General features: G+C 39.0%; 1 long non-coding RNA gene across 3 annotated transcripts; it reads right to left on the bottom strand.

The window, feature by feature from the left end:
* Positions 1-2,210: 2,210 nt before the first annotated feature.
* LOC139119100 (uncharacterized) lies at positions 2,211-17,544 on the bottom strand. Of its 3 annotated transcripts, none has more exons than XR_011548846.1 (5): positions 17,454-17,544; positions 7,616-7,887; positions 6,439-6,636; positions 4,879-5,054; positions 2,211-3,227 (listed from the first exon to the last, which is right to left on the bottom strand). It is a non-coding gene; the product is annotated as an uncharacterized lncRNA (long non-coding RNA). The 3 variants fall into 3 exon arrangements; XR_011548847.1 differs by lacking the exon at positions 17,454-17,544 and adding an exon at positions 10,148-10,492; XR_011548848.1 differs by lacking the exon at positions 17,454-17,544 and adding an exon at positions 10,217-10,277.
* Between the last annotated feature and the right edge of the window lie 683 nt (positions 17,545-18,227).

The raw sequence follows: 18,227 nt of genomic DNA, 5'->3' as shown, positions 1-18,227 counted from the left end.
CAAGCAGATGTTGATCTATTACTTATGAGTAGGATTTGTGCCAGTAAAATGTTAAAATATAACAATTTAGCTCAACGCTACTGTGCTGGCCTATTGGAAATTACTTACTGATCTTGTGCCATGTGTCGTGTCGATAAAGAGACGATCGAGCCAGACAAAAAATCGCCAGATACGAGTTAAATAATTTTGAAAGTACCAGAGTACATACAACTTTGATTAGCCTGAGACTTGCTCCATGTCTGTCTGTTGGCATACGAGTATCAAAATAAAATAAATTGAAGGAATAAATTTGTCAAGAATGGTCACCAACTTTGTTATCTCCGAGTCACACGTGATCCGATGTTAGGTACGGTCACTGTCGACATGTCTACGGTGGCCCAAAACTACGTGTTCTTCGTATGTAGTAATTTCTCCCCGACTTAGGATTTCTCTCCGACTTATGTGTCAGCATTCAATGTTAGCGTCGCATTCAATTGTTTCTCTCCGACATATGTGTTCGCATTTAATTGTTTCTCTCCGAAATATGTGTCAGCATTCAATGTTAGCGTCACATTCAACATATGTGTCCGCATCCAAAGTCTGCGTCGCATTCAATTGTTTCTCTCCGACATATTTGTCCGCATTCAAAGTCTGCGTCGCAGTCAATTGCTTCTCTCCTACATGGGCGTCGCAGTCAATGATTTTTGTCACCAACACATGAGGGCGCTGGCAAGTATTGGTGAGCGTGACCCTCGCTCCATGACCCCGGTCCATGACCCATGATTGCATCCGGAAAAAGTATCACTCTTTCAGTGTTCGTGATAGCGAAAAGCTCATTGATTTTGAAGGTAAGTGACAAAGTTATTCATTGTATTGTAAGCTTATGGGGCTAATGATCTAGCCGAAGGGGTATGCTGCTCACCAGTATGGACGCATCCTATGGGTCCCACATGAGCGTCCGAATGTAAGAACGGCAGCCCTTCCCACAGCTGTCAATACATCCAGGGCTAGACGGTGGCTAGATCACTGCTTGTGAAGAAAGTACATTATCAATATTAGATGTGGCCACAAAAGACTTCATAAAGTATCAATTGAGCCTTGATGTATTGTTTTGTAACTTCTTTTATATTTACAATAGTTAAAATGCATGCAATACAATGTCATGTTCATGCAAAAGTTGTAAGATCACATGCATTGTAGCATATCAACGTCAATGAAGCAATATTATTCATAGACTTTTGGCTTTTTTAAAGATTCGTTGTCGTTGTATAGAATACCTGTCAAAGCCCCTTCCAAACAATTACTTACTTTTTTAGCATAATTCTAAGGATTCGGATAAAATCGTTTTATATAATGTATCCGCTGCTAGAATACATCATCGATGTTTATTTTTCTTCTCTTTTTCCGTCACTGTCATCAACGATAAAAGCACATGATATTAAAGTACTTCGCGCCTCGAAAGTGAAAGAGAAACTTTTGTTCAATTTTCATGAATGAAACTTTCAACCATTCTCTTACCAAATTAACAATAAAAATTGGGTGTCACTGTGCAAAGTTTTGAACTAGCGATACAAACTACCCAACATTTTGCGATATTTGAAATACAAAATGGCCACCATTCCTGTGTTAACTCTATGAAGGGGGAATGAAATTTTGGCTTAACTAAGCCAGTAAAAGTTGTTCTTTCTCCAAGAGCTTCAAAATGAACCCAAACAAGTGGTATGTCAGAAAAGAATTGTAGAAATTTGAGAGTCCGACTATCAGTCCCTGAGGCGCGTTCTACCTTAACTTCATTTCTAAAGATGACATTGTTCCCTATATTAAAATAGAGCATCTGTCGCGATCGATGAGCGAGAAAAGCCAATGTCATTGGTCACTTGTCAAAAGGGAAATAAAACAGAACCAGTAATAAACAAATAAAGAGGTTAAGTAAAAGAAAAGATAAAATTTTTCACGAACTTGTATTGGGAGAAATTCATTATTAATTTAAAAGTCGCTATAGCTTGCAGTCCACTGAAATTACAAGCACGCATGCGTATTAATTTCCCTACTTCAAGGACTGTCAGTCTTTATTCGTAGACGCAAGGGTTCGACTGCATCGTTTCTCTGATGGTGAGTACGCATGAGCAAAAAACTCCCAGGGACACACCTATAGAATAGAAGTTTCCTAATTAGGTAATACACTCGGCCATGAAATGCTTTTCGGCCTTCAGGACAGGCAAACAGGTACATTATAGTTTTTACAGAGCCACATTATATTTATCGTTTTTCATTTACTAAGGTACAATGTAATGATAAATTCTGCAATTTTCACGTTTTTAATTTCGATATCATCTTGACTCTTGGCAAAGGTAATTGTCCATATAATATCTCATAAGAGAAACCTCAAATTAAGTTCCCGAACAATTATACATTGCTATACCCCATCCTCCACGAGTATTGTCAACTAGTTCACTATTTTGCTTCCATAGATAAACTCACAGAAATGGGTATTGTCTTCATAGGAATGCATCGGTTCAAGTGGCATTTGTAGTGTATACATGGCCGTACCGAAATGGCACCCTTGATAAATGTTCAAAATTTTGATAATACTAACGACTGACTGAATCGCATTCTACTTACGTCATCAACTCTTAAAATTTTTCTGTGGTTTAACCATAATGCGTTTACTACTATGCGTTATTTAACTCAGAAATAGAGGTACAAATATAATATCAAAGCATGTTTGCCCCCGCTGACGTCAGGAATGTTTAAAATCGAGATTTCAAGTCGAAAATATCGATTCCTCGAAATCCGTCACATATTCCTTTAGAAATCGTCCTCGGTGTCATAAATGCATTGAAACTAGCAATGTACCTTCTTTTCTTGCCTCGTCACGAAACGTTGAAGCTTCTGAAAAGGGCTTTTGCATAATTATTTTAATGCCCTCTTCTCATTGGTTGGCATTATAAACGTCCGTAATAACCTACCAATGGTGCAAGCCCCCATTGTCAGAAAATTAATTTTAATTGTTCTTATCAAACCATTCCCTTATATCGTCAACAAAAAGGCGATCCGGCGTAACCAGCTGTTGCAGTACCGTCTTGCCGATATACTCGATTTTGTCCCCCACGATAATGAAGACACGGTCCGGCTGTGCACTGTAGGAAAGATTGAACGAATTCTCCATGCTGTCCAGGACTACGCGAAGTTTGCTGACGTCATTGATATCTGTTGTGAACAAGTCCTCGTCAATGGACATCATCGTTCTGCAGTGAAAACATGACAACGATTTTAGTCACTGGTTGTTCATTTAGCAAATACTTATCTTCACAACATCTTCAAGCATCTTTGACATTACCCGATGTTATATCATACACAACATAGACAAATACAAAGAATTAAATTAAAATCGATTTTCACAACCTTTTTAACGATTCTCTTAAAGAACTTGCTTACTTTAGACTACAAGAAATAACATCAGTATGTAAAAGCATTGTTTGGGTACACCATGTGATACTTTGCGAAGCTATTCACTTTTAAATGAGCGTCGGCAGGTCATGGATGTATAAAGATGTCCATATGTATAAAGAAAGTCCAGTATCATTGTTACATATTTCCTTCACAGTAATAATACGTATTGGATCAACAATTGATTTCAACTTATTTTGAAATTGTTCGTCAAGACGCGATCAAGTTCATGAGCATTGTCAATCATTAAAATAAAACCTTTATTATTCACGATGATACAGATAGACAACAATGGATGAGCGCTATGCAATCTTCGCCATCTACCTTCACAAATTAATCAAATTTACAACAATAACTGTCAACAATTTTACAATCATATTATTCACGACGATACAGACAGACAACAGTCGATATATACTTGATAATGCAAAATATTTGTTGTGGTAATTCATGAGGATAGAAAATTTTAGAACTGATCTGTTACGTCTTATCAAACAGCTAATATGTTCCGAACAGATGTGTGGTCTCAGTATCACTTTAGGTGCAGTCTTGTCACGTTTTGTAGAATTTAACCGCAACGCTGAAGAATCATAGGTCATGCGCGCCTTACAGAAAATTTTAAACTTTTGCCAAAACTGTCCCCAAGGAAATTCAAAAACTTTTCTCTTTCTCATTCGTTTCCAAAAACCATGGGATCACGGTACGAAGTTTAGGATAAGATAAATAAAAATTACCAACATGCACGACCGCTGTGCGCTATCTTAGCTCAATTGAGAAGAATTAAAGTTTTGATTTTAACAAAAAGACGTTGAAAACTTCATTCACTCCACAGACTTCGAAATGAGTCCACAAGCGACTGACTGACTATCAAGTATAATTAAGCCATGAGTGCCCCCACGTGCCCCCCCCTCCACGCCAACTATCCCCAGGCTCATTCTGCCTTAAGAGATGAAGTTCTTTTCTGATCTACCACTTGTGGGGGCTCATTTTGAAGCTCTAGGAGAAAGAAAAACTTTCAACGGCTTAGATTTTCGAAAATCGAAAATTTTATTTTTTCTCCATAGAGTTAACACAGGGATGGCGGCCATTTTGAATTTTAAATATCGGTAAATCTTGGGTAATTTGTTTCTCTAGTACTAAACTTTGCACGTTGACCCCTGACTTTTATTCTTGAGTTTGACAGAGAACGGTCGAAAGATTCCGTAAGGAAAGTTTGAGCAAAAGTTTAAATCTTTCACTTTCGAGACGCATGCTACCTTAAGGTTGTATGCGCCTCGAATATAAACTGTCGCTCAGTCTTTAAATTATCCCATTCTGAAATCAAGAATGAAAATTAGGGGTCAGCATGAAACACTTGATACCAGAGAAAGAAGCTACTGAGCATTTATTTATTTACTCCGAAACCAAGTCAGGTAACTATTTTTAAAATCAAACGTTTTGAATAGATACCTTGCCGTATCCCTTCTGTCTTCAATGGATTTCGGGAACTTGACAAAACTGAAGTGGTTCACTCCGAAGCTCCAGCCATTGGTAGGATGTGCCTCTATGATGTAGACGAACAGGAACTCAGCTCTGTCCTTGTAATCATGAAAGACTCTACTGAGAGCGCCACCATCGAGGACGGCCTGGAAGACGAAAACGTATGCGTAAAGATATAGTATACCATATAACTTCATCAACGACTTTCAAGTAGTGCTGACAATACTGCAACTTATACCAAATAACATATCGAAGGAAGAAATGTGGGATGTCACTTGCTATAAGTACAACTGCTGCATAAGGATCAATGACAGTTTTCATAAAGTTCAATTCAACGTGATTCTTTCGTTTTTACTTGAGAACCCTCCCTCTCTCTTCTTTTGTGAAATGGAAAAATCAACAACGTCAGCATGATGCCTTTATTGACAAACACACGCGCGCGTGCTCTCTCTCTCTCTCTCTCTCTCTCTCTCAACAATTGTGTGAATGTGTATCAAGTCATACCTTACTTTTCTTTGACTTAGTGTGCCATTGCAGATGGAAAATCATTTGTGTTTTGTCAAAACGTAGTACGGTGGTTATGTTATTGGAATTACAACAGACTCGGCGGTCGTGTAAATCATGAGTACTTAGACTTGGGGTGGAAAGGTTCTTGACAGCAGGTCAGAGTACACTGTTCGATTTTTTTTACGTGGTATAGTGCCAACAATGTGCAAGTGAAAACGAGCTTATAGCATCTACTTGACATCACTTAGGTACCCTTCTACAATTACGGGTCAATCGGTCAAAGAACTAAAGAAAAATCTCATGCAGTCATTCAACTGTCAAATTCCTTCTATTCACAGATTTAAGGGAAGGATTAGTTGTCTATCACGTGTAGCCAGAGAGGATTCACTGTATGAAACACATGTTGTACACCTGCTTATAGGACATCTATTGTAATCAGTCGCTGGGAGAACGGTTTGAACACGTAAAGCTGGACAGGCATTTGATTTCAACACTAGCCTATGAACAAACCAGCTGTAGGTCAAACGCCGTCGAGTTATACCTGCTGAGAGCACGCAGGGAATAATGTTTGTCGTCCTCTCCTCGTTTATGTCACTAATGGTTCGTGTTGGCTTTAAAAGTAGCATCGCAAACATTACTTTCTGGTCCAGCACGTCTATCTTTGTCTGCCTACCTGTCTCCCTCCCTCTCCTTCTCCCCACCACCTTCTCTCTCTCTCTCTCTCTCTCTCTCTCTCTCTCTCTCTCTCTCTCTCTCTCTCTCTCTCTCTCTCTCTCTCTCTCTCTCTCTCATTCTCTCTCTCTCTCAGATGTCCACAGAAGAAAATACCAAAACTAAACACCGATCAAAATCAAGTCATGATGAATTCACTTTTAAATGTAATAGAATATTTGACAGATATTTGCCACTTAGAAAAAAAATTCCTGACACATTTACTCTGCAAAAAAAGCGTGTCAGTTTTCACGCCAGACACGTTTACTTCTTTGCTACAGCTATTTGTCATTACACTGTTCGGAGACTTACCCTTAGCGGGGGTCAGGAAACAGAAGATGTCACCAACACTAAAGGCTTCTCTTTTTGGCGATGAAGAGCACTGACTGGTATGCTCACCATTGTTTCCATGGAAATAAGACCAACATCGGGCCTGGTATCACCAACATTTAGAACGTCGGCCATTGGAAAGGCGCCATATTGTTTGAAGAACTCGAACTCTTCGAGAACCTAACCAATTAGAGTGATGTAATGTTTAGACGACATGGCCTGATGAAATATTAGACACGATATCGTGTGTTTGACATATGTATGTATGTAAGTATGTATGTAAACGTATTCATGTATGTGTGTATGGACGTGTATGCATTTACGAATATATATGTACACATCTGAGATCATAGGTCTGTGGATATACCATTGTAAAATATGTACTCACACACCTAGAATACTTTTTGTCCCAACACCCGTTAACATATAGTATACTGCACACAGCGGCGTCTTCACGGTACAGACCCGTCCCATACAATATTACAACATCTTGACTTCTTTGCCGACGGAAACTTGTCTGACGGGCTTGTTACTTGGGCTGGACACGCTGTGTTATGCGGGATGAATTTGTAATGGTATCTGCCTGAAATTTCTGCCTGTGTGGTGAATTGCTGAGTTCTGTCGTAGCTTATATTCTATTTTTCTATGTCTCTCCATTAGTTGTAAACAACTATCGTTGAATTACAACACAACACAATTTTTTACTTGCTATCCATCAGGACTGATATAAAAGGAATGGCAGGCCTTTTGTGAACAGCATGGCATCTCGGATAGTCACACGGCACTATCCTAAGGCAGATCGCGCTAACATTCTGACCTGTCCTTGGTGGGTATTTAAAACCATTGAAAGTTAATTTTTTGTTCAGGCGTGGTTTGTTTGTCAAAAGAAATTCAAGCAGGGTTTTTATCAGGCACTGCTATGCCTAGACATGTTGTGCAAGATTTCAGGCTGATTTTTTTCAACAGAAATAAAATTATGCCTATAGTATCTTTGATACAAAGTTAGGAGCTGTTAAAGGAATTGAATTAAAGATAAATGTTAAGAAAAAATAACTGCTTTTATCTCATTCAACTTAACAAGGGGCATCCACATTTCATCAATTTATTTCAAAAAAATCATAAATTGAGTAATTATTTTTTGGAAAAGCCTGCTACCAACCTTTGGATCATTAGGGTACCGATTGACCGCAGCCATAAATATTGGCGCTGTCACTTGGTCTGGGTCAACACCATATTCAACTGCAAACTCCTTACTGTTTTCCGTCCACAGTTTCATCATCTCCACCAGAATGTTTGGCTTGGTCGCATCCAGTCTTTCCTTGTACGCTTTGAACATCTTCTCAGAGTCCAGCTCCTTTCGACTGCGCGCCAAGAGCTTCAAGACCAGATCTCGGTCCTCGAGAAAGTGCGGCTGCGACATTATCACTCTGACTGCGAAGAAAATGATTGATGGATAGACGTTGTTACGGCCCTTACATTGTTACAAAGGCATTGTAGGCGAACTTGTCAGCAAGGTCACTGCAGTTAGGGAGCCTTCAGTAATTACAAGGGGGGGTGGGCCGGGGGAATTGGGGGGAGGGTCACTTTTTAGAAAACAGTTCAAGGGGGAGGGTCACTTTTTATAAACCTATCTTGGGGGGAGGGTCACTTTTGACAGAAGCTGATATTATGGCCAAAACTTTGATTGTCCGTGTGATATTTCCTGAATAGGAAATCACCAACAAAATACGCACACACTTATAGACCACCATGCATAGTGAATTGACATTTGGTGAGATTCCAAAATCAAATTTCTTACACAACCATAGACTTGTAACCACTCTAGCCTAATCAAGAACAATAATCTTAATAATCAAGCATACATAAATGCACAGATTTATCTAATTTTGTACTGAAAAAAAATTATTCATAGTTTCATCATAGACCCCAATGCATAGTGAATCGACATTTTGGTGAAATTCAAAAATCAAATTTCTTGCACAACCATGGACTTGTAACCACTCAAGTCTTATCAAGAACAGTAATGTGAATAATCAAGCATAAATAAATGCACAGATTTATCTAATTTTGTACTGAAAAAAAATTATTCATAGTTTCATCATAGACCGCCATGCATAGTGAATTGACATTTTGGTGAAATTCCAAAATCAAATTTCTTGCACAACCATGGACTTGTAACCACTCTAGTCTTATCAAGAACAATAATGTGAATAATCAAGCATGCATAAATGCACAGATTTATCTAATTTTGTACCGAAAAAATATTATTCATAGTTTCATCATAGACCCCAATGCATAGTGTATGGACATTTTGGTGAAATTCCGAAATCATATTTCTTGCACAATCATAGACTTGTAACCACTGTAGTCTAATCTTGAACAATAATCTAAATAATCAAACATGCATAAATGCACAGATTTATCTAATTTTGTACTGAAAGAAAATTATTCATAGTTTCATCATAGACCCCAATGCATAGTGTATTGAAAGACATTTTGGTGAAATTCCAAAATCAAATTTCTTACACAACCATAGATTTGTAACCTTCCTAGTCTAATCAAGAAAATTAATATCAATAATCAAGAGTACACAAATGCAAAGATTTACCTATTTTTGTATTGGAAAAAACTATTCATAATTTCATCATAAACACCATGGATAGTGAACCAACTTTTTAGATGAAATTCAGAAATCAATGTCTTGTGCACAAATGTTCATTTTACTTCCCTATTCAAGCAAAGTACATTTAAATACATTATCAAACATATATAAAATACAGACATAGCATGTTTTGTGGGGGAAAATTGCCAATAATTTGCCTGATAGACTCCATGTATTTTGATTTGATATTTATGGATGAAGCACTAAATCAGCTACATCTTGCCTTCTTATAGTTGCACAAAATATGGTGACCCTCCCTAAACTGTATGAAATACCATATCTCTTCAAAAATTATTGCGTGATAAATTGCGACTGTCCCTCCAAAAACGCCTGCCCTCCCCTCTGTAATAATTTGTCCCTAACATAACAATTGAACCAATGGTTATGTAAATTAGCTGATACTGTTTTAGTTATTCCCGGGGAGAATACCGCAGTGGTTGAGGGGGGGAGGGTCAAGTTTTAGAATGTCGGACAAGGGGGAGGGTCACATTTTAGACAGGAGGATAGGGGGAGGGTCACATTTTACGGTACAGGTGTTCGCGAAATTCCCCCGGCCCACCCCCCCCCCTGTAATTACTGAAGGCTCCCTTAGCGTTGCTTGTGAGCTGTTAATTTTAACAAACGAAGGGGTCCGTTTCAGTTTCCAGGGGAGCTGGTTGTCTGTATTTGATTTGCAGAGGGCTCCCTAGGCTAATAATATTGAATGACTATTTCCGATCGAATCCATTCAGTCAAAAACAGGAAAATTCTTTGTTTTGCATACGCGCGCGTACGTTTTGGAAAAAGGCACAAAATATTTCACCGAATTGTTATTGTTGGCGATAATCTGCCTTTTTCACTTTTACATGACGACCTGTACGGCGGACTCTTTACAACCATTGAACCATGCGTTGACGTATAAGACGGTGCCTTCGGGAAGCATTCGTAACAGGAGTGTGCATGGTCTGTCGAATAATGGCAAACTGATTCTGTGTGTTTTTACCGGCTTACCAACCTACCTGTCTGATGCAAAGCATAAAATTTACTTACTTACTTCCAGCAGTCAATAAGTTTGAGCACTGTCCAACCAGTTCTACTGTTATTTAACTTGATAATTACCACGGTAAGTTTGGCAATAGACCCTAGAAGACTTTCTGCTCTGGAGTCTGTGTTCAGTCCGACTATGGAGTAGAGGTTTGCAGAGCTGAAAACGATAGCTATTTTCTAGACCAAATATCACGGTAAAGTAATTCGTATCCGATATCACGGTAAAGTAATTCGTATCCGATTGAAAACTATCCGTATTTACAGTAGTGTTAAATGTCAGCCCAGAAGCGAAGCCGGCGGCCGGTTTAGAATGAACATGCTGGATTGTCGAATACATAACTGAATATTCACCAGTCGACGTTTCATTCACCTTTGACCTGTCCCTGTGAGTTTCACAATAACTGACCTTCTTCTCGGGACAACAATGGAGCATCACTGAGGATGACTCAGGCTCAATCCAAGGAGAATTACATGTCAACCTAGTTCCTCGTAGCCTATCAACATGTGCACGCTATTCAATTTAATGTTTCTCTGTCGTCCATAATTTAGGGTGCATATAAGGGGGTCCCGTATGATCTGTTGGAACCGTCCTTGTCAGTTTGGCAAGTCGATACACTTTGGGATGTTGCCGAGTGGTTTTGATCGCTGACATTTCTAATAGCAGACACCTCAGGTTGTGAGTTCGAATCCCATTGTGGATATTGTTAATTTGTTTAGTTAACTTTGAACAACTTCGGTCCACCTATGACTTTGGCCCACTTATCATGGTTTAGGGTTAAACAACAGTAACTTTAATTTTACTCTGAAAGGCTTAGCTGGCTGCTATTTCATAGTAAGCCAACGACAACAAAACGTCAAAATTTGCTGCTATCTGATACGTTATGCACCGTTCAGTAAACCATAACTATCAGATTTCCGTCAAAGACCCAAGCTCGTATATAGTTACAAGATTGATTGTTTATACAGGAGCAGCCAAGAAAGCTGATTGCGGGCGGTGGGTGTTTGCAACGGGTTTCTCAGCGAGCAAGTGAGCATTTTCCTACATTTTGAGTGGAAGAGGGAATAATACTTTAACAATGAATATGATTAATCGGAAACTTCATTTTTTAATAACAAGGCGGGCGGGTAGGGTGTAAAATTCGGTCGATTTCGGAATGGGGTTTCCGATACGAGTGAGGGCAAACTTACGCCAATGCGTCCTTTTGTAGTGGAAAAAGGTAATCTTTCATGAACTTTTTAAAGGCGAGGGGGAGTTTTACATGTATCATGGGATATGGGGAGAGACATACTAGTAGGGGCAGGGGTTTTCTAATCGTTGCGGGAGGGTTGCTGCGAACACCCCTCACTTTCTCCACAAAATCTTGTACTAATTTAGAGTAATATGTGTATAAGTGTGAAAATACCAATGTCCCACTTTCTGAAATCTATTGTCTTGCTGTCCCTTTGGCTACAGCCTATATTTCATAGGTAATGTGTCTTCACCCAAATGTTATTTTGTATGGCACAAGGCGATGTTGCAAGTTTATTATTGTGAGCATTAATATAATCCACGCAAACAAAACTACACAAAATTCAGAACTGGAGACGATTGTTGGCGCCAACCTCTTTCGGTGTTAACTGAGCAGTTTTTGTCCTGGTCGAGATCTTCTTATCAATAAGTCGCACGTGGTCCGTAAATAGAAATGGTACGGTCAGGATCTGATACTACCCAATGATGCATAAATAGGCTATCACACAATGAACAGAGTTGTTAAAACTTCAAACCAAAGGGGGCATCCATAGCCTTTTTTCAGATTGTCAACAAATTCGTCTTGGTTCTAAGGCACTACTAAAGATATTTAACAGGAGACGTTGCATCCTGGACCTGTAACTTATTTAAATATGCATTTTAAAAGAGAGCAATCTTCACAATATTTTAAACCTGAAAGAATATTCGCAATGTTTCAAAACAATCCACCAATACAACTTGAGATGAACTTTCTGCCTGGACCCAGTAGTTGAGCTAAACATTTGACGTCTACCGCTCTCAAACAAAGGCAAACAGACTCAGTGTGTTTGTATAGGGATGTAGTCATTAAAGCCGCACTTTTCAATCCCAGGTTCTCGCATTAGTGGAGTTCTCCTCCCAGTCAAACACATGGGCAGTATGATGTTTGATTTCTATAACATTAATTACACTAACTGATCTCCATCTTTTGTAACCTTTTGCTAATCCTGCAAACAGAGCTTATATAACCGTTTGATTGACGGTCGGTTCAAATTGCCAACGGTCGTTTGTTCCTCAGCACCAAACTCGAATTTCCTTAAAAAACATCATCCAGTCAAGTTAGAATTTGAATATAACCACAGGGTTTGATCTGCAGCAGCTTCGTGCAAACCGCTTGGCAGTCTGTCAATGTTTTTGCTGTCGGAAAAAACTAAAAAGTGGCATTTTCTGGAGCGTGTGCCCTCATGTTACCTGTTTGGTGTCCACTTACACAATGAACGCCGCCATAGGTTGGCACCCTTTTAAAGGGAGGCTCCGCCTTTAAGGTAGAGCACCTTGGGCTCAGTTATTGGGACTCTCAAACTTTTACAAACATTTTTGTTCTACCTCTCTTGGGGGCTCATTTTGAAGCCCATTGAATAAATAAAGTCTTCTTCGGGATTTTTTTCGTGAAAATCGAAAATCTCATTTTCCCCTTAGAGTTGACTCAGGGATGGCAGCCAATTCGATTTCAAGTGTCCGTGAAACATTTGCTACTTTTTTTTCTCTAGTATTTTACATGGTGATTCCTGATATCTATTTTTGATTTCTAAAGGAAATACTTCTACATTTCCCCACTAGAAGTTAGAACGAAATTTGAATCTTTCTATGTCGAAGCTCGTATTACCTTTCGAATAGGGATTTTGTCGTTTAACACAAAATTGAGTACGAAATGGACAAATGTTCAGCATTACACTAATAACGCGACACGCAACCAGGCTTAATATTAAGTAGTATACGGATTTTAAAATGTGGCTCATTCCGTCGCTAGGTGTTCGGTGATGTATGAAGGTGCACGATTGCGGAAAGTAATGTTCGAAAGCATCACAATAGAATAAGGTGATGTAATGATTTTAAAAAAATCATTTTAAGGAAATTTGAGGTGAATATTTTGAAAATGTGAACAGACAAATATTTGTGATGCGCAAGTTTTTGATCTCTAGAATATCTTTACTGCTTAGATACCAGCAGACGGTAAATTTGATGATATGTTCAATCACCACAAGTAACATTAAGCGACACAGAGAATAAAAAAGACAAACCTTTCTATGACCTTCCGCGTTTCAAGTTTTCGAGCGGCTCAACATGTGCGAAAACTGAATGAGCGAATCCCAATTATAGCCATAGGCGACCGTTCGGAGAAACGATGTGCCTTGTGCATAAATTAATTTACAGGATGTCGTGTATCTGGATAGGATCATACTACTTGTATGGCGTGTCCCTTAGGGAGCGTTCAGTTATTATGGCCGGGGGTGGGCCGGCAAATTCTTCCTGCGCATCAAGCAAAATAAGTGAACCCCCCTACCCATTGCACCAAAAAATTGATGACCCCCCCCCTTTTAAGATGACAAAAATTTCATGACCCCCCCCCCCCCCACATTGCTTGAGTAAAGCTGCACACACAACACCTCGGAGGGATAGACTCAAAAAAAAAGATTCTCAGATATTTTCAAATGACCCTCCTTACAAACTCACAAAGTGTTAATGTTCAAATTTCCCCTTCTGACTTGCTATAATTTTGAAATTACCCCTTAAAGAGATTGGACAGAAATTACACGTAGATCGCAATATTTTTGCGGAAGCGTGTGTGTAAAATATTTTGATATTTGGATTAAATTGATGATCAGCTGTTGATAATGTTGATTCACTATACATGATAGTGTATGAGAAAACTATTTAATACTTTTTTAATACAAACTATATCTATGCATTTATAGATGTTTGATATTTGACATAAATGTACTTACAACTGGTATGTGAACAAAAATTTTGACTTCAGAATTTCACCAAAAATGTTCATCCACTATACCGGTACATAGGAGTCTATGATAAAATTGTGAACAATTTTTTTTCAAATGAAAAACTTGCTAGACATGAACATATACAGACGTTGAATAATTAACATAATTGTACTTGATTAGAATATGATGGTTAAAGGTGCATATTATGTGTACAAGAAATCTGATTTTGAAATTTCACTGAAAGTGTTCATCCACTATACATGGGAGTCTATGAGGAGACAATAAATAATTTTTTTCCAATACAAAAATAGGTAAATCTGTGTATTTATGTACTCCTGATTATTAACATCAATGAACTTGATTAGACTAGGGTGGTAACAAATTGATGTGTTTGCCAAAAATTGGATTTTGGAATTTCACCAAAATGTAGATTCACTGTACATGGGAGTCTATGAGGAAACTATAAACAATTTTTTTCCAATACAAAAATAGGTAAATCTGTGTATTTATGTACTCCTGATTATTAACATGAATGAACTTGATTAGACTAGGGTGGTAACAAATTGACGTGTTTGCCAAAAATTGGATTTTGGAATTTCACCAAAATGTAGATTCACTGTACATGGGAGTCTATGAGGAAACTATGAATAATTTTTTTCCAATACAAAATTAGGTAAATCTGTGTATTTATGTACTCTTGATTATTAATATTAATGTACTTGATTAGACTAGGGTGGTTACAAATGGATATGTGTGCAGGAAATTGGATTTTAGAATTTCACCTAAAAGAATTATTTAACTTTTCATGGTACTCTTAGTCTACAGGTAACTGTTTAAAACTTGCCATATCTCTAATATGTAAGTAATAGGAATTGTTCATTGCCCTCAGTGAGCTCCTTTGACAATAAGACATGCCTCAGAGTTGCCAAGTCAAGATGTTCATGCGATAGATAATTATACTTTTGTTCAGATTTACAATTAAATGACTTCAGAGCATGAAATCATGCAGCAAATCATTTTTATCTCCCAGAATTTTTCTGAACACTGAAACTGCTTTTTGACGGGACAGATGCTTATGAAAATTAAGTGACCCCCCTCTGAGCTGTTTGAAAAATACATGACCCCCCCCCCCCCTTTGCAGTTTTCAAATTTGAGGTGACCCCCCCCCCTGGATTTTGCCGGCCCACCCCCGGCTGTAAAAACTGAACGCTCCCTTAAATGCGGTTGTCTGTGTCATGCATACTTAACACGGCTCACCCAATGATGGGCTCAACATTGCTGTGTCGCTACATGAGTAAACATACGACCGTCCAACCGTTACACAAACCTGAATATCATTCGATGTGTACTTTTCGTATGAGACGAAAGCCTCATCAAAAATGCATTCTGCTGCTTATCAACTGAGACTGAATGTACTGTATTTAAGGACATGAGATGTCCCGGATGTCGAGAGTGCAATCACGGAGACCGGCTGTTGTATAAAAACAGTCCACATTCAATCCAGTCAGCAAAAAATTTTACGAAATCGAGTTCACTGAATTATTCTGAGGTAATCATATAAACTGAAAATATAATGTGAGTAAGTAAAGAGTACAATCGCCAACGTAACGGTATGTTTACTTAAATCAGCGTCGAATGAACCCGTATGGCGGCATTTTTCCTTTATATAATTACATCTTGAATGCGATGACTCAGCGAAAACTGAATGAGCGAATCCCAATTATACCATAGGCGACCGTTCGGAGAAACAATGTGCCTTGTGCATGAATTAATTTACAGGAACTCGTGTATCTGGATAGGATCAGTTAAATGATTTCAAACACGTCCACCTCGCAGAAAAAATAAAACATAAAATCAGCTCCAGTCACAACACAACTGATCAAGTACCAATCAAACTTTGATGTTTAGTCTCGCTATTTGGTTTTACGAACTTATCAAAGACTGTATTTTCTTTTGAATGTTATCTTTTCGACCCCTACGGTACATTTTTGTTATCTTTAAAGCTAACTTAGGGAGCAATGTACCTTGTGTTTTTCAATAATTGCATGCATCGAACTGTCGGAATGTCGGAAGGAGGATGAATAACATAAATTTGTGCATGGGAATACTGTCACCGCAACTGAAAGGATGTGCAATCCTAAAAAGCTGTGAACTTGTGCTTTGTCCATATCTTCCTGTCCTGCAATTGTTTGATTCATTCTACCGAAGGTAAATCACGTGTTCTGACAGGCACGCTGTCCCTCAAACAGGTTAAGTATGATGGGTGAACACGTGTCCGTCAAACAGGGTCATACTACTGATACTACTTACGTCCAGCAAAAGAAGCTTAAAATGTGTCTATATACACAAATCAACCGTCCATTGAAAGTTATGTGGACGAATTAGACTCTATATACCTCGAACTTCTAAGTAATGTCGACACGATACACATTTCATACGGGTTCCTGTGACGAGAGGAAGACTCTGCAGTGCCAAGGGGCTGTTGATATATATTGAACGCACGAACGCCAATGTGAACCCATGGCATAGGGGCTAGCAAAAATGTCAGTCCCTAGGGGTGGGATACGAGGATAGGGGTGTCATGGTCTCAGCCCAGGTTTCTTGTTGCTATTTTTTGATGTAAGGTTGGACTTTGATATTCCAACCTTGGGTGCCTTGGTCTTATCTTATCTTAGCACTGGTTATGTAAAGATTTCTTTTTCTGCATCGACGTGTCATGTATTCATTCATAGGGTATTAACATGCACTATTCGTCTTGGAATTATGATCAATAAATGCCATGTATTAAACTTTTTCATTAGACAAGTCGTACCCTTGTCGCGCGCGCGCCTATTACTTTACCATCGCTATCTTTGTTCGGTATTTCAAAGAAAACAGTCCGTCTCTATTAACTGCCCTCCCTAATCCCCTTCATTAATTGTTTTACTGGTCGCCAATGGGGGAGGCATATTGCCCTGACCAACTACTAGTAAGTCGTTAGCAGTTCATAAGGTAAAAGTGACCGGGACTACCAGTCTAGAAATTCATTGTATTTTGCCACAATTCAAATTATCGTTTCGTCATCGAACTTGGGAGAGAGGGACATTGTGGCGAATTGATCATGTTTCGTTTGCCAAGCGCGATTCACATCATCCATGCATGGTCCCTTACTACCTGACGTACTTTCATACCCAGGGCATTCGCAAGACAAGACAGCGGACCCACAAAAATGTAAGCTTTCACATTAACACCAAACGGCTGAGATTGGATGTTATTCGTTTCTACACGTCTGTCAATCTCATTACTCCAATTCAACAACACTTTGAAGTTTTTCGTTTCTTACCTGCTCAAAATCCACACAACGTTGGCCCGGTCTTCGTGATACCGTGTGCCCACCTAGGGGACCATAGAGGGTAAGTTAGGCAGGACATAGTTCATTCGAATAATAGATGCATTGTTACTGTGAAGACTGCCATTGGACAAGATTAGATCCCTCTCAGGGCGCAGCTAACCAATCAAGTTTTAAGAGATTGTAACCAAAGGACTTACTTTTCGAGAAGGTATAGTTTGAACAAAATTGAAATATTTAGGGGAAATGGAAAGTGTTCGCTACTTTCCTCCTGGCTGTTATTCAAAAATATTTCCTCCCTGCCATTTACCACGCGGACAATTCCCAATTAACTCTCTTTATATCACACAACTTTGGAATCAAAGGACCTGGCCACCACAAAAACTCCATATTTGGTTGACCGTTGTGCACTTCCACACAGGCAAACGGTTACAAGCTCTGTGCCTAACCTGCTAATGATCATAGTTAGTCGACCCCTTTCCCATCTGCCCACATGAGGAAAAATGTTTACCTGCACGTCAAGAGACCGTTTGTGAATACCCTTTTCGCGTTAAAGTTTTGTTGCCCTCTCCCTATCGTAGGATTGTGCCACGCCCTCCGCTATCGCCAAACCCTACATACACAACGGACTCCCGTTCTATGACCGTGGTCATTTGCGGGATTTCGGGGAAGTTTCACGCGTGGTTTGATGCATCGTTGTGGGATATGTTACAGCAAGCATATGTTGCGTTAAAATACCAGCGTGAGCCCATTTAGTTCTAGTAGTCG

Source organism: Ptychodera flava, chromosome 19 (assembly GCF_041260155.1).
Source record: "Ptychodera flava strain L36383 chromosome 19, AS_Pfla_20210202, whole genome shotgun sequence".
Taxonomy (NCBI): domain Eukaryota; kingdom Metazoa; phylum Hemichordata; class Enteropneusta; family Ptychoderidae; genus Ptychodera; species Ptychodera flava.
The sequence above is the reverse complement of the archived record's forward strand: the minus strand, read 5'-3'. Positions and strand labels throughout refer to the sequence as shown.